Genomic DNA, 24,520 nt, shown 5'->3' on the forward strand with positions numbered 1-24,520 from the left:
ATATTTGTATTTTTATAAAAGTAAACTAATATAGCGTTAAGCTTTGTTTAAAGATTTTCCCTGTGGAACAAACCGGACTTACTAAAAACTACACTACTGTACGATTAGGTACACTGCCTATAAGTGTTGTAGCAAGGTTTAAGTATATCCATTCTCTAAATAAATAAATATCTTGTGTAAAATTGTATCATATTTAATAGTATTTCCTGCTAAAATTTAAAAGCTATTTTATATACGCCTAGCATAACATCAAGTTATTTTTGGCGCCGCTGTCGGGGAACAATCTAGCTTAAAAGCCGGAAGCGCAACGCTACATAAAAAAAAAGATTTTTATTTTTAGTTTACTTTTATTAAAATTCACTTTTGTAAAAATACGTTTTTAATTATTCAAAAATATAAAAAGAAAAACAAAAATTTATATATTTTTAAGATTTTATTAAATATTTAAGTTTTATAAAGTTTCTTTATTTTTATTTTATAAAAATATAAGTTTTTATTATATAAATATTTTAGATTTTAAAACAGAAAACAGAAAAAAAATATAAAATAAAATAAAAAAAAAGAAAAAAAAACGCGTCAAATTTTAAACTGTACCTGAGTTGAAAATTGGAACCCCGCGACTCGCGGAGTTTGCTGCTTGGAATGCCGCAACTCGCGGAGCCACCCTGACACCGACAGAAACCCTAATCAGCATTTATTACAGGTAATTATTAATTATTATTATTATTAAACCCTAATTACTTAATTATTAATATAATTAGTTTAAGTTTTTAAATTAAATTGTATTTTAAATTTTAATTAGTTTTATTATATATATAAATTAATAGTTTTATAAAGTAAATAATATAAAAATAATATTTTAATAAAAATTGTACTTTTTACAACTTTTAGTTTATTTTTATATTTTGTCCATTTTTAATCGTTTTAGCGTAATATTTGTATTTTTAGCTCATACTTAGTTTTAAACTTAGTTTTTGCCATAGTTATTTTTACTTCTAGATTTTTAGGCTTTGCCGTAGAATTCCTTAAGTGCTTTTTCTTTAGACTAAGATTTAGGTACTTCAGAATTTTGCGACGCCTTTTTAAGTTTTTGTTTCTTTTTAAGTTATTTCCATTTGGGATTTAGTTTTTCCTGTAAGCTTTAATATTTTTAGACGACTTTTACCTATGTATCAATTATCATTCCAATTAGTAATCTCAATTTGCGATTATAATTTTAAGTTAGTTGTAGTAATAAGGTTAGGTTAGTCAAGTGTTTTTAAGTGTTATAAGTTTCTTTTATTTTTCCGTCACCTTTTATTTTTCAACCATTTTTCTTTTTCGACCTTTTTCGACGAACTCTTTTTCTTTCTTATTTCTCGCTATTCTAGTTTTAGGACATAGATTTTTATTCTACTTCTTATCTAAATTTCTTAAAATTACGAAAATTTATTTTAAGTGGTTAAATTGATAGACATCAAAATTTTCTGGTTCGTAGTAATAGTTGGATTTGTATGTGGACCGGGTTATTGGAGCCAAACAGTCCTCAATTATATTGAGACCAAACGAATCATGCCCCTCTGCTGCATCTTTTGGCTATTCGAGACGTGGGCAAAATCAGAAAAGTCTATTGATTGGATAACTTATTATAATTTTTCTTTCCTTTTAAAAACTAATAGGATATTCAGTGAATGCACCGAGCAAGACGTTCACCACCTTTTGTACGTTCACCACCTGTAACTAGATCAAGACATTTAGCAAATATTAGTGCCGTTGATTTTTCTTTAGAATCGTCATCCTGTCGACCAAGTACTCCAGTTCAAATTTCCGATAATCCATTTTTGAACCCGACCTCACAATTGAGAATCCGGAGAATATTCAGGGATGATTCATAGATCCTGAACCATTAAATTTTCTTCTGGAACCACCAATCATTCAAACAGAGATTGTTGAGGAACGAACCATTAAATCAGAATCCTCTAGTGATTCCGATTCAACAAATTCAATTATGGAGAATCTGGAACCTTTAAGTATGGAAGATCGAATGAGAGCTAAACGCACTGGCCAAGGTCACGCAATTACTCATCCAGACATTAATGCGCCAGATTATGAAATCAAAGGACAAATTCTACACATGGTGACTAATCAATGCCAATTTAGTGGTGCGCCGAAGGAAGATCCAAATGAACATTTACGTACCTTTAATAGGATCTGTACACTATTTAAAATCCGAGAAGTAGAGGATGAACAGATATATCTCATGTTATTTCCCTGGACTTTAAAGGGAGAAGCCAAAGATTGGTTGGAATCGTTACCTGAAGGGGCGATCGATACATGGGATGTTTTAGTTGAAAAATTTCTTAAACAATTCTTTCCTGCATCTAAAGCCGTAAGACTTCAAGGAGAAATTGTTACATTCACACAGAAGCCAAATGAAACTCTATATGAGGCTTGGACAAGATTTGAAAAGTTATTGAGAGGATGTCCGCAACATGGTTTAGATACCTGTCAAATAGTACAAATATTCTACCAAGGATGCGACATCACTACAAGAAAAGACATAGATATAGCAGCTGGTGGTTCTATTATGAAGAAAACCGAAACTGATGCTTACAAAATTATTGATAACACTGCTTCCCACTCACATGAGTGGCACCAAGAAAAAGATATCGTTAGATCATCTAAAGCAGCTAGAGCCGATTCTAGCCATGACTTAGATTCCATTTCCGCAAAGATAGATGCTGTCGAGAGACGAATGGAAAAGATGACTAAAGATATTCACTCAATACGAATTAGTTGTGAGCAGTGTGGAGGACCACATTTGACAAAAGATTGTCTCAGTATTGAATTAACAATGGAACAAAGAGAGAATATTTCATACATAAACCAAAGGCCTGGAAATAATTATCAGAATAATTATCAACCGCCAAGACCGATTTACAATCAAAACCAGAATTATAACCGAAATATTCCATACAACAACCAACAAGGTCCTAGCAATCAACAAGTATCCAATAATACTTACAACCAGCAAAGACCTAATTTTCAAAACAAACCACCACAACAAACCGATGATAAAAAGCCGAATTTAGAAGATATGATGACGAAGCTAGTTGAAACTCAAACGCAATTTTTCACATCTCAGAAACAAACTAGTGAACAAAATACTCAAGCATTTAGAAATCAACAAGCTTCTATTCAAAATTTGGAACAAGAAGTAAGTAACCTTGCAAGGTTAATAGGTGAAAGAAAACCGGGAAGTCTACCTAGTGATACAAATGCTAACCCCCGGAATGAAACAGCTAAAGCCATTATCACAAGAAGTGGTACAACACTTAAACCACCAGAAATACTTGTAACTTCTGATGAAGCTATTCCTACTTCACAAGAACCACAACCTGAACAAGATAAGGAAAAAGAACCGGTAGTTGAAAAGGTTAATGAAGATAACACAGTTAAGGCTAAACCTTATGTTAAACCATACCAACCACCACTTCCTTACCCGAGTAAAATGAAGAAAGAGAAACTTGAAGCCGAGCAATCTAAATTCTTGGATATGTTTAAACAGATAAATGTAAATCTTCCTTTCATTGATGTGATTTCAGGAATGCCTAGATATGCTAAATTCTTGAAAGATCTGATCACGAATAGAAAGAAAATGGAAGAACTCTCGGCCGTTACTATGAATGCTAATTGTTCAGCAGTACTGTTGAATAAGATACCTAAAAAAATATCTGATCCAGGAAGTTTCACAATTCCATGTTTTCTGGGTAGTCTTAGTTCAATAGAAGCATTGGCAGACTTAGGTGCTAGTATAAATTTAATGCCGCATTCACTATACGCTAAACTAGACCTTGGAGAATTGAAACCAACTAGAATAAGTATACAACTAGCTGATCGATCAATAAAATATCCTAGAGGGATAATGGAGAACATGCTAGTTAAAGTTGGTACTTTAGTATTTCCAGTAGATTTTGTTGTTCTGGACATGGAAGAAGATTCTCAAGTTCCTCTCATATTAGGAAGACCATTCTTAAACACGGCTAAAGCAATGATAGACGTATTCGGTAAGAAACTGACCCTAAGTATAGAGGACGAGAGTGTTACCTTTTCAGTTGATAAAGCAATGCAACAACCGCAATCTGCAGATGATACATGTTATTATATTCAAACTATAGATGCACATGCAGAATTATTAGAAGAATTTCCAGAATTACAAGGAACAGGAGAATGTTCTTTAGGAGAAGGTAATGAACCAATTGATGAAGTTGAAATGTTAGCTACACTTATAGCTAATGGATATGAACCAACAACAGAAGAAATTCAAATGCTAAAAGAAGAAGACAGATATCGATATAAATCATCAATAGAAGAACCTCCGAAATTAGAGTTAAAGCCACTTCCAAACCATTTGGAATACGCTTATTTACATGGTGAATCTGAATTACCTGTAATAATATCGTCTTCTCTTACTGAAAATGAGAAATCACAACTCATTTCTGTGTTGAAAGCTCATAAACCAGCCATTACATGGAAGATTCATGATATTAAAGGAATAAGTCCTTCGTATTGCACACATAAAAACCTTATGGAAGAAGGTCATAAAATGTATGTGCAACGCCAACGAAGACTAAATCCTAATATGCAAGATGTAGTTAAGAAAGAGATTATTAAACTGCTAGATGCAGGTTTGATATATCCAATCTCTGATAGTCCATGGGTAAGCCCAGTTCAATGCGTGCCTAAGAAGGGTGGCATGACTGTCATTACAAATGAGAAAAATGAGCTTATTCCTACTAGGACTGTAACAGGATGGCGTGTGTGTATTGATTATAGAAAATTAAATGACGCCACCAGAAAAGATCACTTTCCCTTACCTTTCATTGATCAAATGTTGGAAAGATTAGCCGGAAATAGTTACTATTGTTTTCTAGATGGATTTTCCGGATATTTTCAAATTCCAATAGCACCCGAAGATCAAGAGAAAACCACATTCACGTGCCCTTATGGTACTTTTTCTTACAAACGCATGCCATTTGGACTTTGCAACGCCCCTGCAACCTTTCAAAGGTGTATGATGGCGATTTTTCATGACATGATAGAAGAATGCATGGAAGTTTTCATGGATGACTTTTCAGTCTTCGGTGATAAATTTGAATCATGTCTAGCTAATCTGGAACGAATGCTTATTAGATGCGAACAATCAAATCTAGTACTTAATTGGGAGAAATGTCATTTCATGGTTAAAGAAGGCATCGTTCTTGGACATAAAATTTCAAAAGAAGGAATTGAAGTGGATAGAGCTAAAGTAGATGTAATTGTTAAACTTCCACATCCCACCAATGTTAGAGGAGTTAGGAGTTTTCTAGGGCATGCCGGTTTTTACCGACGTTTCATAAAAGATTTTTCTAAAATTGCCACTCCTATGAATAAACTCCTAGAAAAGGATGCTCCATTCATCTTTTCAGATGAATGTATCAAATCTTTTAATATTCTTAAAGAGAAACTCACTAATGCGCCGATCATGATAACACCAAATTGGAATCTACCATTTGAACTAATGTGCGATGCAAGTGATGTTGCAATGGGAGCCGTTTTAGGACAAAGGATTGAAAAATGATTTCAACCTATATATTATGCTAGTAAGACGTTACAAGGATCACAAACGAACTATACAACTACTGAAAAAGAACTCCTTTCTATTGTCTTTGCTTTTGACAAATTTCGATCATATCTCGTTCTAGCAAAAACGGTGGTTTATACCGACCATTCTGCTCTTAGATACCTATTTTCGAAACAAGATGCTAAACCAAGATTAATCCGTTGGATCTTACTCTTACAAGAGTTCGATATTGAAATCCGAGATAAAAGAGGAGCAGAAAATCTCGCCGCTGATCATCTTTCTCGACTTGAAAATCCCGCATTAGAAGTTCTAAATGAATCGGCCATACAAGACAACTTTCCTGATGAATATCTATTGAAGATAGATTATAAAGAAATTCCATGGTTTGCAGACTATGCAAATTACTTAGTTTGTGGATTCCTTGAAAAAGGATTATCGTACCAAAAACGAAAAAAATTCTTCAGTGATATAAAACTCTATTTCTGGGAAGATCCACATTTGTTTAAAAGTTGTCCAGATGGAATAATACGCAGATGTGTATTCGGAGATGAAGCCAGTAAAATATTAAACCATTGTCACACAGGACCAACAGGAGGGCATTATGGGCCTCAACTAACAGCAAGAAAAGTTTATGATGCTGGATTCTATTGGCCTACAATTTACAAAGACGCACACCTTCTTTGCAAATCCTGTGATGCTTGTCAAAGGGCCGGAAAAATAAGTCAACGTGATGAAATGCCATAAAATGTCATCCATGTATGTGAAGTATTTGACATTTGGGGTATTGACTTTATGGGTCCATTTCCAAAATCTCATAATAATCTCTATATTCTCGTAGCCATTGATTATGTATCTAAATGGGCGGAAGCACAAGCTCTCCCAACTAACGATGCACGTGTTGTAGTCAATTTTTTAAAACATGTTTTTGCAAGGTTTGGAACACCGAAAGCTTTAATAAGTCATCGGGGAACTCATTTCTGTAATAATCAACTTGAAAAAGTTTTTAAAAGATATGGAGTAACTCATAAAATCTCCACTGCTTATCATCCACAAACAAGTGGACAAGTTGAAAATACCAACCGAGCTTTAAAACGTATTCTAGAGAAAACCGTAGGATCAAATCCGAGGGAATGGTCCATTAAATTGGAGGATGCACTCTGGGCTTTTAGAACAGCCTACAAAACTCCAATTGGAACCACACCTTTTAGACTTGTTTATGGAAAAGCATGCCATCTTTCAGTAGAAATTGAACACAAAGCATTTTGGGCTTTGAAGACATGTAATCTTGATTTACATGAAGCTGGACGTCTACGATTAAATCAATTAAACGAATTAGAAGAATTAAGACATGAAGCATACGAAAATTCGTTGATCTATAAGGAAAGAACGAAGAAATGGCATGATAAAAGAATCAGAACTTCAAAAGAATTTAAGGAAGGAGACAGAGTTCTTCTTTTCAATTCACGATTCAAGCTATTTCCTGGAAAATTGAAATCAAGATGGTCTGGACCATTCATAGTTAAAAGAGTTTTTCCATACGGAATAGTAGAATTGATAAATTCAAATGGGATTGAATTTAAAGTTAATGGTCACAGAGTTAAACACTACATAGATAGTCCGATGGAAGTCGACAACGAAGTTAATCACAATTTCGACACCACAGCTAACTAAGTGTGGGGAGAATCAAGTCTTTAAAGGATAATATGTATTTCTGTTAGAGTTAGATTGTCTGTTTTCGTGTAGTTCTCGAAAATGGAACCCGAATGGTCTTTCCCTAGCAGACCCTAAAGAACTAGTCTTCTCCCCCCATTCTGAATTTTTATTTTTTTAGGTTTTTACAAAATGAAGACTGCCTGTGAACTAAACCATGGTCTAATGCTACACGATTTGATCACTAAACGTAATAATGACACACTACCAAGTGAAATAGTATCAGTAATCAGAGAAAGATTGGACGGAGTAAGAAAAGAATCCAGATGCGAAGATAATAAGTTACAATTTGGTAAAGGAAAATCAAAATCCGCAGCGAAAAGAAGAGCACGACACCTAGAAAGATGTCACAAATGTGGAAAATGGTCACATGGAGGTAAATGTTCAAATAATCAAACCTATTCAAATACCAAATTTGTTACTTTATGTAGAGACGGACCGTTCATATGTTTAGAAGAAAAAACACTGAATGCTCGAGGTTACGCCTTTGTAGCCATGGAAAACCAATTAAACCGGCTATCTTATGAATGGGATAGATCGTATAACTAAGAATACTATCTCACAGGTAAGTCTGTACAGTTTTTATTTTTAATTTTTTTTTTTAACCTTTTGATAATAAACGCTAATTTGTTCGCTAAAAAGTATTAAATTGGTATTGAATAAAATTAGGTTTGGCGACCGAAATTATTGATATCATTCAAAAATTTATTACATCACTGCGAAATTTAACGTTTATTCTTAAGGTATAAATATCTTTAATCAATCAACCCAAAATATTTCAAAAATTCGTCATGAGTTAAATTAGGTCATGGAACCGAAATTACTTTACCGAAAAGAGGGGCGTATATTTTTGATAATATTTGATTGATTAAAGTGGGATAAAAAGCCAAAAAGATTTTTAATTTTATTTTTACCATGTTTTTAAAATTAATATATAAATTTTAAATTAATATTGTACACTTTGTAAAATCAATATATTTAAAATTGTAAATATTCGAAAAATTAATATAAGTTTGGTGTGAATTTATAATATAAAAATTTAAATTAAGTTTGGTGTGAATTTTATTTTTATGAATTTTTAAATTTAAGTTTGGTATGAATTTTTAATATTAATTTTGAATTTTATGCATTTTAAATTTAAGTTGTGTGAATTTAAAAACAAAAATTTACTTTATTTCGCTAAGTTAAAAATATGATTTTTAAAATTCGTCGTAAGTTGAAGACTAGGTCTCTGAACCGAAATTGCTTTAACCGAGGGAGGGACGAGAACTTTTATTATCATTATTTTTAATCTTATTGAATTAAAGTATGCCAAAAACATTAAAAAAACCCAAAAATCTAAGCTTTAAAAACAATCGCTTGAAAAAGACAAATTTTAAAATTTTGTCGAAGGACGGACTAGGACATCGATCCGAAACGACCTCGTCTTAAACAACAAAGGAAAACAAAATTTTAAATTTATTTTATATTTGTTTATTAAGTTAAGATTTTATATAAAAAAAAAAAAACCCAAACACCGCGACTCGCGGTGTTTGAGGCTACCAAACCCCGCGACTCGCGGGAGGACCAAAATATAGAAAAAAATAAAATCGAGCTGAACTGATCAGTCCACACCACAACTCAAACATACAGCGAAAATAAACCCGAAAAAACCCGAGAAAACACCCCCAAAATCACAATTTTTAACCGTTAATCATCAAATCTTTTACTAAAATCATGATAAGAAGGATGCTATTAAGGAATTACTCAAGAAAAACGGTAAATTTCTACACCTAAACACCATTTAATACGAAAATTAGTGTTCTTGAGCAATTTTATACCCAATTCGATTTTGATGCTTTTTAGTGTAATTAGGCTTCAATTGCTTATGTATTATGCTTGTATAACCTAGATTGATGCTATTTAACATGATTAGAAGCCTTAAACTTCAAATTTTGAGTAATCTAGGGTTTGTGTTCTTGAACAAATTTGGGGCTTTTTGATATAAACAGGTTATGGCCGATTTTTGTCATGAATTGTTGCTAAATTAAGTAGTGTAACATGTTTAGGTAGTTAAATGATCCAAACTTTGAGCCTAAACATGATTTTGAGAATTAAAGTGGACATTTTCAAGTCTAAAATTCATGAACTTGATTTTTGAGAGATAATGCCATTTGAAACTTGTTTAATTGCTAGTAATGATTATTTTGACATGTTATTTGAGTTGAATGCTTATAAACTTGGCGAGCATTTTCGTATATGCTTATTTGAAAAAGTGTAGATTTGATGAAAATATGAAAATGAGCTTAAGTTTGATATAAATTGATCATGTCATTGTAATTATTTTGATTGATGATTTTGCTGACACTAATGCATATTTGGATGCACAAAAATTGTGTTTGATGTGTTTTGCAGACTGAAAGGGGTGAATCTTCATCCCAAACTCGCAATGCTCCTGCTGAGAATGCGGAACAACAGGAGGTGGATAACTACTACAAACAAGATATACCTCATCCAGTCATGACATTTTCTGATATGCACTTGGAAGATTTGCACCCGAACCTGAGATTTGACAGACTTTGGATAGATTATCCAAAATACCAAAGGGGTTTGCATACTCTTCATTCTAAAGTTGTTGAGGTACCTAGGGTCATAGAATAGGGACCATTAGAAGCTGTAGAATTGGTCGGGCCAATTAGGGAATTACTTGCACAGAGGCATGGTAATTCTACTTTTAACGACTGGGTACGTTTATTCACCATGCGTAGACCTGTATATAAAGTATGGTGTGAAGAATTGTTGTGTAGTATAGAATTAAATGATCGGGTAGCTAGTTTAACCGATCGATCTTTTATTAGATTTTTGTTAGGAGGTTCGATGCGCCACATGTCTTTACTAGACATGGCTCAGGCTTTACGTATATATACGCCTGAGGAGTTAGCATCTGCGGATTGTAGAGGGTTGATACTAAATGGTAGAAAGATAGATGAAAATTTTGATACACATGGTGTATGGAGTCAAATGACAAGCCATCACCGATTCAAAGGGGGAAATTACTCTTATTTGGATATAGATTGAGCAGAGTTAAGAGTAATTCATAGGTTTTTAGATAATTCGATTACACAAAGAGGTAAGAATAAGGAAAAGGTAAATGAACAGGATTTGTTTTACCATATGTGTATTCGAGACCCACAAAGCGCTGTACGTATACCTTATTGTGTGGGTTATTATTTATCAGCTATGGTTAGGGGGATGAGACCACATAGCATAATAGGAGGTGGTATATTTATTACTTTGATTGCTGAATATCTCGGTGTGGATATAATCGGGGGGGATTATTAGTCGAAGAACCATAACCCCGCGATACAATAGGTTTAAATGTATACCATGGTGCGAAAGTTTTAAAGAGGCGAAATAACGCCGCAGTACAATACCATGGTAGACATCCACAGGTTGAGAGAAACCAACAGCAAGGTAATGTAGGAGGGGGAAATGAAATGGCAGAAATGCAAAGGTTTATAGCTTCACAAGAGTATGAAAATGCTAGACATAGAGCATTTGAAGATTGGCAAGTTGATCAAAACCAAATCATAGCTTATTGCCAACATATAGGTAGAAACTATATTCCTACTCCATCGCCCATATTCCCTCCCTGGTCTATAGAGATTCAACCACCGTATCCTACGTATAACCCAGCCGAAGCATTTTATAGCACCTATGGTTATGCATGGAACCCCTACTGGTATCAGTATCATCCCTAGTCTACTTAGTTTTATTTATTTTGTAATTTGTAATGTTGATACGTTTAATACTTATGTTAATATTGTAATAGTTTTTATAATTTTCTAACTTTTATTCTTAGATTTTAATAATTTTTGAATGTGGGGTAATATACCAAACTTCAAAAATATGTATATATGTTTGCAGTTTATCTTATGTACACAACAGGGTAAAACAACGCATTTTCAAATACTGGCATTAAGTTCAGCAAAAGCAACTAATTTTGACGACAAGATGCAAAATATATGTGAAATAACAACAAGACGGAATGAACAAATGATATGCACCATTTATCATTCAGCAAGCAAACACAAATATGTTTAGAAACTTTGGTAAAATTTAATCATTTTCACACAAATCACCCTCAATAATTTAAATTGTTACTGATTTCTTGCAAATGAGGGCATTGCAAGATCTTAAGTGTGGGAAGGGGTTAAATTCTTTCGGACTTTAAAATTTTTACTTTATACACTTGGTTACCATTAGAAATACTAGTAAAGTAGTAGTTGTATTAGAATCTAGTGCTCTCTGATAATAAAGAACAGCCCTAGTCTTATATACTGACTACCCAATTCTAGTAAAAATTTTCAAAATTTTCAACTAAATGAACTCAAAATCATGTTTATACATATTTATGAACGATAAAACTAGGTGTTAACACCGAAATTATTGTTACCTCGAAAAGGACATAAATTGAGAAACAAACCAAAATGTTAAAATTCATTTAAAATGGAATAGAGGACAATAAAAAGGAAAATAAAAGCCAAGTGTGGGAAAATTCTCCAAGTTATTCAAAACATATGTCACATATTTTTGTACAAATAACTGAAAATACTTTTGCTTTGGACTAAACTAAAAATTTTTACCTGATTTACTGTAAGAAAGATGGATCTACACGATGAATCAATTCCATCATTAAAAGGAAGTAAAGTCTTCCGAAAAAGACACGCACTTCTTGATTTAGGTCAAGAAGTTGTTGTCCAGACCAGCTGTAGGTTGACGAAAAATCTAGAAAAATCATCACTAAAATCAGCAGGAAATCCACGGACCTCAGCATTAAACAGGGTCGCCAAGTGGTCAGATTTATCCTAACCATGAGAAGGATTTATCTCGTAAAATGGGGGGCACCATGCAAATTAGCTGGATAAGACTAATGAATCAAATCCCCAGAAAGGATAATCTCCTTAAAAGATCAAAAATCAGCTTTTAAGACTGATATTACTCAATCCTTGAGATTGACCTTAAAGATTGAGAATTCAAACTCATGGAATTCAATGATATCTAAACTCGAGCTTGAACGAGAAAATATTTTGATCAAAATTACAAACCGATTTGTTTTCTGAAAACCATTTTCAATGCGTTCATTACCATTGAATGTAAAATCCTAAGAATTCACCTGGAATTCATTAGGTCACCTGAACCAAATCGGGTGTCAACCATAAGAACGGTGGTTGCATAGCATGGTCAAAGACAGGACCTTGTGCCAGACCGACAAATTAAAAGGGTGAGCTTTACTATTGCTCCTACAAAGGATAGTAATTGCGTCCGACACGTTATAGACCATAATTAAAAGCATGTCAGGGGACATTGCCTTAACAGTTGCTTGTTCAACGCTTTCCTTTACAACCGGACGGTAGTTTATCGAAAGGTAATATACGGAGCAAGTATACTGGACGTGTTGCTTTCCTAATACAAGGTTAGCAAGTGGGTGACACAAAACCGCAAGTTTTGAACTAAAATTTTCAAATCTGAAACCCACCAAACCCACAAAAATAATTTGCTGTCATAACCCGTCCTTAACCATAAGAACGTGTTAGATAACGTATGATTTCATTGCGAGGTATTGACCTCTATATGCGACATTTTTAAAAAGGAAAACTGCATATATTATACATTACAAACCAAACCATTATTTTTGTTACAAGCTTTAGACAATAAAAAGATGATTATCGTTTAACGATAATCTTCGACTTACAAACTTTACAAATGATAATAACAACACGGTTTCTAGCATATTTTACAACACACGTCCTCGGATATGCAGTTTTATTTTTGACACAAATATGAGTACGCATGATCCTGCTTAGATTCAACATAATGCAGCGGAAGCTTTAATTATCACCTGAGAATAAACATGTTTAAAAACGTCAACATAAAGTTGGTGAGATATAGGTTTAGTGCGCAGCAATATATATATATAGACCACAAGATTTCGTATATAAACATTTCAATAAAAATATTCTAAGTGGTTGAGCACTTGGTAACCATACTTAACATTTTCACGTCGCATATTCCCTTTAATATGAAATCTTACTACACCGTACCAAGTGTAGTCACAAAACGAAGTACTGTGCAACCGTTGAATACTGGTCGTCCAGTCCGATTGGGGTTGTCAGGCCCGATAGATCTATCAACAGGATTCGCGTTTACAATACCGCTGTAAATATTAGTTACCAAGCTACAGGGAAGTATGCCAGTGGTACAACTCAACGTAGAATATATTTTTCAGTTACTTGTGTCCATAATGTAAAACATAAAATACATGTATTCTCATCCCGAAATATTTAGAGTTTAAAAGTGGGACTATATACTCACTCTTGTCTTGATGATATATATATTTTGACTCGGTCTTCCGGTTGATATCACGAACCTATCCATATATAATATATCAATATGTTTTCATTTTAAAACAAACGTTATATATATATATACTTGTTATACTTTTAATATTTTGAATATTTCCTTAGTCCGTAGTTAGCATTCCGATGTTAGTAATTCAATTTTTAATGGTTCATTTTTAGATGTTTAATATACCCGCAATAAACAAAACCCCCAACGAAATAAATAAAACCCCATCGTATATGTATTGGTCGAGATTAATCTTGACCCATGGTACCGGTGTTGTCAAATGACGTGTTGCGTACATAAAGTACCGGTGTTGTCAAATGACGTGTTGCGTACAATCATGGGATCTTATGATTAATCTTCTCGTGTTGTTTACGGGTGATCCTGAACCATATAAAATTGAATTATAAGTACATATATATAAAATATCATGTTATCTTAGAAATATGTGATTTATATCATTTTTTTCCAATTGATCCCGTAGTTGAAATGATCTAGGATAACCAATTTTGTTTCGGTCATAGTTTCTTCGTTACAAATCCGTTTTCGTTGATTCAAATTGCCATCTTCTTGGATCGAGTTCTTCTTTAAGACTATGAACTGTAAATACCTTGGTTTGTATTCAAAATCATACGGCATAAGTGAAACATTAGTGAAACATATGAAGTTAAACATTTTTGTTACAACAAAATCATTTAATGACCATTTTTCTAAAAATACTTATACTTTGAAAAACCAAGTTTTACCTTGTTAAATTAGCATATACATAAGTTATATTACAGGTCTTGAAGTATTTTAAAAGTTAAGTTAGAAGGATCTATTTAGTTTGCAAACAAGTTTGAAAACATTCAAACTATGTTCTTGTTGTTAAAATTTTATACCATAAAATAAGATAGCTATACATATATGAATCGAATAAGGTTATGAACATAGTTACTACCTCAAGTTACTTGGACAAGATTGCTGTAAAAGAGAAGTAAGAAGCTAGAATCAAAAGGGTGATAGAAGTGGATGAAAGATTGGAAGTAAGTTGGTGTTCTTGGAAGGTTTTCTTGAAGTGTTTTTGTAAGAGTTTTCTTATGGTGTTTTAGTATGGTTTTTATGGCTAGATCTTCTTGGTTATTTGCTGGATTGGTATGGAGTTTAGAGAGTAAGAAAGAGTGTGTGTTTTTGATAAGAAAATGGTAGTAAAAATGGATCAAAATGATGATACATATATACTCTTAAAAATGTGATCTTTAAGGATAACATGACAAAATTCTAGTTTGTATTTTTGTAATTAGTCTTGCAATGATTCAAAAGTAATTACCTTATACATAAGGCATGAATAAGGGCTGGTTAGGTGGTGATTTGATGTGTATATACCAATAGTAAATACGTATAGAAGCTTGGTATGATACGAGTACAAATACTCTAGGTATACGTATAGAAATTTTGTGAAAAATGGAATGAGGATTCAAATATAGCTATCTTTTGTGAATACACTTATATGATTTTATGTATTTAAGTTCTTAAAAGTGATTAAATACATTACTTATACAATATATGTATAAACATTATAGTCTTAAGTATTTAAGTCAAATAACGTTACGTATTGTTATCGTTTTGAAAACTTAAGTTAATAGTTTCAAAATACACATATAACTTGTTGTTATTAATACAAAATGAGATATTAAAACATTTATTAATCATGTTAAATATGTATATATACATTTATATACACAAACGTATAATTATCATATATTGTATAGTTCGTGATATCATCGGTCAAACTAGACGGTCAAACGTTGTGTAAAACTCTTTTCGGAAATATAAGTCTCGACAATTTGGATTGCTTATCATGTTGGCAAGGTTTAATTTATGTAAATATTAATCTTATAAGTATAGTATGATCGAAAAAGTGCGGGTCGTTACATTACCTCCCCGTTAAATAAATTTCGTCCCGAAATTTTAAAATTGTACCTATTTTGCGTCATCGAGAAACAAGTGTGGATACTTTTGCTTCATCTGATCCTCTCGTTCCCAAGTAAACTCGGGACCTCTTCTAGCATTCCAACGAACCTTAACAATCGGTATATTGCTCTGTTTGAGCTGTTTAACTTCACGGTCCATGATTTCAATTGGTTCTTCGACGAATTGTAGTTTCTCGTCGACATGGATTTCTTCAAGAGGAATGGTGAGGTCTTCCTTTGCAAGACACTTCTTAAGGTTTGAGACGTGAAAGGTATTATGTACTCCGGCGAGTTGTTGCGGTAACTCGAGTCGATAAGCTACCGGTCCAATGCGTTCGATGATCTTAAACGGGCCTACGTATCTTGGGTTCAGTTAAATGTCGATCTTCTACTTCATTCCAACAGATAGGAGATCTACACTTCCTTCCGTACAATGCTTCGAATGGCGCAGCTCCAATGCTCGCATGATAACTATTATTATACGAGAATTCTGCTAACGGTAGATATTTATCCCATCCGTTTCCAAAATCGATCACACATGCCCTGAGCATGTCTTCGAGAGTCTGAATCGTTCTTTCACTCTGTCCATCGGTTTGTGGATGATATGCGGTACTCATATCCAACCGAGTTCCTAGTGCCTCCTGTAGTGATTGCCAGAATTTTGAGGTAAATCTACTATCACGATCGGATATAATGGAAATAGGTATTCCATGCCTTGAAACAACTTCCTTTATATACAATCGTAATAGTTTCTCCATTCTATCCGTTTCCTTTATAGGCAAGAAATGTGCAGACTTGGTGAGACGATCAACAATCACCCAAATGGTGTCGTATCCCCAGGCAGTCTTTGGTAACTTCGTGATGAAATCCATGGTAATACCGTCCCATTTCCATTCTGGAATTTCTGGTTGTTGAAGTAACCCTGACGGCTTCTGGTGTTCTGCTTTAACCTTGGAACAAGTTAAACACTCCCCAACATATGTTGCAACGTCTGTTTTTAAATTAGGCCACCAATAATGCGTCTTAAGATCTTGGTACATCTTTCCAACTCCAGGATGTATCGAATATCTTGTCTTATGTGCCTCGTTCAATATCAACTTCCTTAATCCACCCAACTTCGGTACCCAAATACGATTTGCAAAATATCGAATTCCATCTTCCCGCATAACGAGTTGCTTCTCATACTTCTTCATTATTTCATTTCCTATATTTTCTTTAGTAAGTGCTTCTCGTTGAACTTCTTTGATTTGTGAGTTGAGATTCATGCGAATTTTTATGTTCATCGCTCGTACTCGAATTGGTTCTCGTTCCTTTCTGCTTAGTGCGTCAGCCACCACATTCGCTTTCCCGGGATGATAACGAATTTCACAATCATAGTCGTTTATTAACTCAACCCACCTACGTTGCCTCATGTTCAGCTGTTTTTGATCGAAAATATGTTGAAGGCTTTTATGATCAGCAAACACAGTGAATTTAACCCCATACAAGTAATGTCTCCACATCTTCAATGCAAACACGACTGCTCCCAGTTCTAGATCATGCGTCGTATAATTCCGCTCGTGAATCTTCAATTGTCGGGATGCAAATGCAATTACTTTCTTTCGTTGCATAAGAACACAACCAAAACCTTGTCGCGAAGCGTCACAATATATTTCAAAATCATCGTTCCCTTCAGGTAACGATAAAATAGGCGCCGTAGTTAACTTCTTCTTCAATAATTTAAATGCGTTCTCCTGCTCCGAGGTCCATTCGTATTTCTTCCCTTTTTGCGTTAATGCTGTCAACGGCTTAGCTATTCGAGAAAAATCTTGAATAAACCTTCTATAATAACCGGCTAAACCCAAAAATTGGCGTATCTGCATTGGTGTCTTAGGAGTCTCCCATTTTTCAATGGCTTCAATTTTTGCTGGATCAACCTGAATTCCTTTGCTACTAACAACGTGGCCAAGAAATTGTACTTCTTTCAACCAGAAAGCACACTTAGAAAATTTAGCATAAAGTTGTTCTTTTCTCAACAACTCCAGTATCAACCTTAAATGCTCTTCATGCTCTTGCTCACTCTTGGAATAGATAAGAATATCATCAATGAAAACGATAACAAACTTATCTAAATACGGACTACAAACTCGATTCATGAGGTCCATGAATACAGCTGGCGCATTCGTCAATCCAAACGGCATAACCAAAAATTCGTAATGACCATAACGTGTCCGAAAAGCAGTTTTCGGAATGTCCTCTTCTTTGACGCGTAGTTGATGATAGCCCGATCTTAAGTCAATTTTCGAATAAACACATGATCCTTGCAATTGATCAAATAAGTCATCAATTCTCGGTAGTGGATACCGATTCTTGATAGTTAACTTATTTAATTCACGATAGTCTATACACATCCTAAAAGATCCATCTTTCTTCTTAACAAACAAAATTGGAGCTCCCCACGGTGATGTACTTGGTCGTATGAATCCACGGTCCAATAATTCTTTTAACTGACTTTGAAGTTCTTTTAATTCGGACGGTGCAAGTCTATATGGTGCACGAGCCACTGGTGCAGCTCCTGGTACTAAATCTATTTGAAATTCTACCGATCTAAATGGAGGTAATCCCGGCAATTCTTCCGGAAAAACTTCGGGAAAATCTCTTGCCACAGGCACGTCATTGATGCACTTCTCTTCCTTTTCGACTTTATTAACATGTGCTAAAATAGCGTAACATCCCTTTTCTAAACACTTTTTGGCTTTCAAACAGCTAATGAGTTTTAGCTTTGAATCACTCTTCTCTCCGTAAATCATCACCGGCATTTTATCCTTACCAGGAATACGAATTGCCTTCTTGGCACAAACAACTTCCGCTCCTATTTTGGACATCCAGTCCATGCCGACTATTACATCAAAACCTCCCAATTCTACGGGTATTAAGTCGATTTTAAACGTTTCTCCGGCTAGATTTATTTCACAATCACGACAAATTTTATCGGCTTTAATTAGCTTACCATTAGCTAACTCAATCAAGTACTTAGCATCTAGAGGTAATGATGAACAATTCAATTTAGTGTAAAAATTTATACACACGTAACTTCTATCGGCGCCAGTATCAAATAAAATAGATGCTGATAAGTTATTAATGGTAAACGTACCCGTAACAAGTTCCGGGTCTTCTCGTGCCTCTCTAGCATTAATAACAAACGCTCTTCCACGTGCAGGTCCGCCATTCTGATTCGGGCACTGACTCTTATAGTGACCTTGTTTTCCACAACCAAAACAAGTAATGGTAGCCAAAGCAGTTCTATTTGCGTTGGTGGCAGGAGTCTTGTTGCCATTTGTAACGAGAGCCTTACAATCTTCCGCAAGATGACCTTGTCGATTACACTTGGTGCATAACACACTACAGTAACCAAAGTGATGTTTGTGGCAACGGTTGCATAAAGGATTTTGTCCTTTATAACCAAAGCTTAAACCACTACCCGCACCTTGCGTGTTTTCTTGTTTCTTAAAAGATTGTTGTTGGTTACCTCGATCATAATTTCCATTCCACTTTCTTTTGTTACCTGATACCTTCACATCAGTATTGGATACTTTCTTATCCATGATGACCTGATCCATTAGCTCGTTTGCCATGGTTATAGCTTCATGAATTGTCTTAGGTTTCGATGCTGTAACATTTGCCTTGACCTTTTTGGGCAAACCAGCTTTGTACATTTCAATCTTCCGTTCTTCGGTTGGAACCAATTCAGGACATAGCAAAACTAATTCCATGAATCGCTGGTTGTAGTTGGTGATTTCAGTACCAACCACCTTCAAACTTCGTAACTCATCTTCTAACTTAATAACCTCATTCCTTGGACAATACTCGGTGATTATCATTGCTTTGAATTCTTCCCATGGAGTATCATAAGCTACATCTCCTCCTACCGCCTTCACATAATTCTTCCACCATGTGAGTGCACTATCTTGTAAAGTGCACGATGCAAACTTGGTCATGTCTTTTTCATCACAACCACTGATTTTAAACACCGTCTCCATCTTTTCTATCCATCGGGTTAAACCGATCGGCCCTTCCGTTCCACTGAATGATGAAGGCTTGCAAGCTTGAAACGTCTTGTAGGAGCATCCTACACGAGGATTTGGATTAACTGCAGCAGCTCTTGCAGCCTCAACCCATAACATTCTGTCGTTCACTCGCTGGTTGATGAGTTCCTCGAGTTCTTGTTCCGTCATTCGATTCAATCGCGCCATTTCCTAATGAAAGAAAATAATTATTCACATGGAATATTATAGATGTAGTGTGTATTTATAGTACATTTATAGCTTGTTAATAATATGAACTAGGTATTATTATAAAAGCCTTTTCTTCTTATTAGCGTTTTATAATTATATCTTGGGTAGTACCTACCCGTTAATGTTCATACTTAATAGCTTAGTACAGAATCAATTACTACAATCTAAATAATACTTAACCATGGAAAATTATTGCATTTCATACTTCAATATTTTACATATGCTTATCTTACATCGAACATTAAGCAAACCACACTATTAATATTATACAAAACATTATTCGGTTCCATGGTTTGACACAGCAGCGCATCGTTTGATCTATTTTCTAGGATGTTTAGACACAAAGATTTGCTTAACGCTTATCCTAACTGTCTGCCTATATTTTGGCTGTGGGACTGAAGAACTGGATGCCGGGACAGAACGAATAGGAATAGCGGGGATAGGGGTGGTAGTGTTGAGTGGAATTGGTGCCACATCATTCTCATTAAACTCGGGATTTGGATTTTCTAATTCATTAGCCTTTCGTTTCTTTCCTAGTTCGAACTCGTCTTTTGTAATTTCCTGTATTTCTTCCTCGGGTTCACTTTCCTCCTCGGGTTCACTTTCCTCCTCGGGTTCACTTTCCGGGTTCTCTATAGTTGGTTCATCCGGAATTTGTGAGTCTTCCCCAAGGATATCATTTTCGTCATCGGACAGGTTAATGACTGGAACGCCATCTGAAGATTCTGATTCGGAGTCGTTGATTGTGATAACAATTTTTGAGCTCGACATCTATCACACAACAACTAACCCATTAGTACTTATATAATATTTACATATAAATTTTAACCAACAGTGATAAGCAATGGTTTTTTTTTTTTTAAATCAGACCCGGTCAAAGTCCAGACTTACTAATGTATCCTAACGGCTTCTCGGTTAGACACACTAATGCAGACCTGGTTCGCTAAGACCAACGCTCTGATACCACATGTCATAACCCGTCCTTAACCATAAGAACGTGTTAGATAACGTATGATTTCATTGCGAGGTATTGACCTCTATATGCGACATTTTTAAAAAGGAAAACTGCATATATTATACATTACAAACCAAACCATTATTTTTGTTACAAGCTTTAGACAATAAAAAGATGATTATCGTTTAACGATAATCTTCGACTTACAAACTTTACAAATGATAATAACAACACGGTTTCTAGCATATTTTACAACACACGTCCTCGGATATGCAGTTTTATTTTTGACACAAATATGAGTACGCATGATCCTGCTTAGATTCAACATAATGCAGCGGAAGCTTTAATTATCACCTGAGAATAAACATGTTTAAAAACGTCAACATAAAGTTGGTGAGATATAGGTTTAGTGCGCAGCAATATATATATATAGACCACAAGATTTCGTATATAAACATTTCAATAAAAATATTCTAAGTGGTTGAGCACTTGGTAACCATACTTAACATTTTCACGTCGCATATTCCCTTTAATATGAAATCTTACTACACCGTACCAAGTGTAGTCACAAAACGAAGTACTGTGCAACCGTTGAATACTGGTCGTCCAGTCCGATTGGGGTTGTCAGGCCCGATAGATCTATCAACAGGATTCGCGTTTACAATACCGCTGTAAATATTAGTTACCAAGCTACAGGGAAGTATGCCAGTGGTACAACTCAACGTAGAATATATTTTTCAGTTACTTGTGTCCATAATGTAAAACATAAAATACATGTATTCTCATCCCGAAATATTTAGAGTTTAAAAGTGGGACTATATACTCACTCTTGTCTTGATGATATATATATTTTGACTCGGTCTTCCGGTTGATATCACGAACCTATCCATATATAATATATCAATATGTTTTCATTTTAAAACAAACGTTATATATATATATACTTGTTATACTTTTAATATTTTGAATATTTCCTTAGTCCGTAGTTAGCATTCCGATGTTAGTAATTCAATTTTTAATGGTTCATTTTTAGATGTTTAATATACCCGCAATAAATAAAACCCCCAACGAAATAAATAAAACCCCATCGTATATGTATTGGTCGAGATTAATCTTGACCCATGGTACCGGTGTTGTCAAATGACGTGTTGCGTACATAAAGTACCGGTGTTGTCAAATGACGTGTTGCGTACAATCATGGGATCTTATGATTAATCTTCTCGTGTTGTTTACGGGTGATCCTGAACCATATAAAATTGAATTATAAGTACATATATATAAAATATCATGTTATCTTAGAAATATGTGATTTATATCATTTTTTCCAATTGATCCCGTAGTTGAAATGATCTAGGATAACCAATTTTGTTTCGGTCATAGTTTCTTCGTTACAAATCCGTTTTCGTTGATTCAAATTGCCATCTTCTTGGATCGAGTTCTTCTTTAAGACTATGAACTGTAAATACCTTGGTTTGTATTCAAAATCATACGGCATAAGTGAAACATTAGTGAAACATATGAAGTTAAACATTTTTGTTACAACAAAATCATTTAATGACCATTTTTCTAAAAATACTTATACTTTGAAAAACCAAGTTTTACCTTGTTAAATTAGCATATACATAAGTTATATTACAGGTCTTGAAGTATTTTAAAAGTTAAGTTAGAAGGATCTATTTAGTTTGCAAACAAGTTTGAAAACATTCAAACTATGTTCTTGTTGTTAAAATTTTATACCATAAAATAAGATAGCTATACATATATGAATCGAATAAGGTTATGAACATAGTTACTACCTCAAGTTACTTGGACAAGATTGCTGTAAAAGAGAAGTAAGAAGCTAGAATCAAAAGGGTGATAGAAGTGGATGAAAGATTGGAAGTAAGTTGGTGTTCTTGGAAGGTTTTCTTGAAGTGTTTTTGTAAGAGTTTTCTTATGGTGTTTTAGTATGGTTTTTATGGCTAGATCTTCTTGGTTATTTGCTGGATTGGTATGGAGTTTAGAGAGTAAGAAAGAGTGTGTGTTTTTGATAAGAAAATGGTAGTAAAAATGGATCAAAATGATGATACATATATACTCCTAAAAATGTGATCTTTAAGGATAACATGACAAAATTCTAGTTTGTATTTTTGTAATTAGTCTTGCAATGATTCAAAAGTAATTACCTTATACATAAGGCATGAATAAGGGCTGGTTAGGTGGTGATTTGATGTGTATATACCAATAGTAAATACGTATAGAAGCTTGGTATGATACGAGTACAAATACTCTAGGTATACGTATAGAAATTTTGTGAAAAATGGAATGAGGATTCAAATATAGCTATCTTTTGTGAATACACTTATATGATTTTATGTATTTAAGTTCTTAAAAGTGATTAAATACATTACTTATACAATATATGTATAAACATTATAGTCTTAAGTATTTAAGTTAAATAACGTTACGTATTGTTATCGTTTTGAAAACTTAAGTTAATAGTTTCAAAATACACATATAACTTGTTGTTATTAATACAAAATGAGATATTAAAACATTTATTAATCATGTTAAATATGTATATATACATTTATATACACAAACGTATAATTATCATATATTGTATAGTTCGTGATATCATCGGTCAAACTAGACGGTCAAACGTTGTGTAAAACTCTTTTCGGAAATATAAGTCTCGACAATTTGGATTGCTTATCATGTTGGCAAGGTTTAATTTATGTAAATATTAATCTTATAAGTATAGTATGATCGAAAAAGTGCGGGTCGTTACATTTGCAAACACCGGTGAAGGGTTATTCCGGAAAACTTATCTAGGGTAAAAGCTAGATTTAATTTTCAAAAGATCAAATGTTTTCATAAAGATCCAATTTCCTTAATGGATCTAAATTTTATAGTCATGTGGGACTGTAAACCATATCGTTACTACCATTGTTTATACAGCCGTAAAGAAATCACTGATGTACAAAGTGTGAAGAATAAAGAAGTGATTCTTGTATTTCAAGACTATATTGCTTGAGGACAAGCAACGCTCAAGTGTGGGAATATTTGATAATGCTAAAAACGAACATATATTTCATAGCATTATTCCTCAAGAAAGACAAGCTTTTAGTTGCAATTGTTCTATTTACAAGTGATATTCGTTTAAATAATAAAAGGTGAAGACAAAAGACAGATTCGATGAATTGAGGACGCAAAGGTCCAAAAAGCTCAAAAGTACAAAATACAATCAAAGAGGTTCCAATTATTGATAAGAAACGTCTCGATTACAAGAGTACAAGATTCAAAACGCAAAGTACAAAATATAAAATTGTACGCAAGGACGTTCGAAAATCCGGAACCGGGTCATGAGTCAACTCTCAACGCTCGACGCAATGGACTAAAAATTACGAGTCAACTATGTACATAAATATAATATAATATATAATTAATTCTTAAAATTAATATATATTATAATATATTTATAAATCGTCTGCAAGAAAGAAGCCAAAGGAGGGTGAGCTGTATTTTCAAACTCCGCGACTCGCGGAGTTTGAAGGCAAAAATTGCCGCGAGTCGCGGAGTACCCCTGAACTCAATTCCCTATAAAGCCAAACGAATTCTGATCATTTTGATCATATAAAAAATTCAATCTCTCTCTATATAT

The 24,520-nt window shown here is 33.9% G+C and overlaps 1 non-coding gene across 1 annotated transcript; it reads right to left on the reverse strand.

The window, feature by feature from the left end:
• Positions 1-2,371: 2,371 nt before the first annotated feature.
• LOC139856400 (small nucleolar RNA R71) lies at positions 2,372-2,478 on the reverse strand. Its single transcript, XR_011761883.1, has one exon. It is a non-coding gene; the product is annotated as a small nucleolar RNA R71 (small nucleolar RNA).
• Positions 2,479-24,520: the final 22,042 nt, after the last annotated feature.

Source organism: Rutidosis leptorrhynchoides, chromosome 6 (genome assembly GCF_046630445.1).
Source record: "Rutidosis leptorrhynchoides isolate AG116_Rl617_1_P2 chromosome 6, CSIRO_AGI_Rlap_v1, whole genome shotgun sequence".
Taxonomy (NCBI): Eukaryota; Viridiplantae; Streptophyta; class Magnoliopsida; order Asterales; family Asteraceae; genus Rutidosis; species Rutidosis leptorrhynchoides.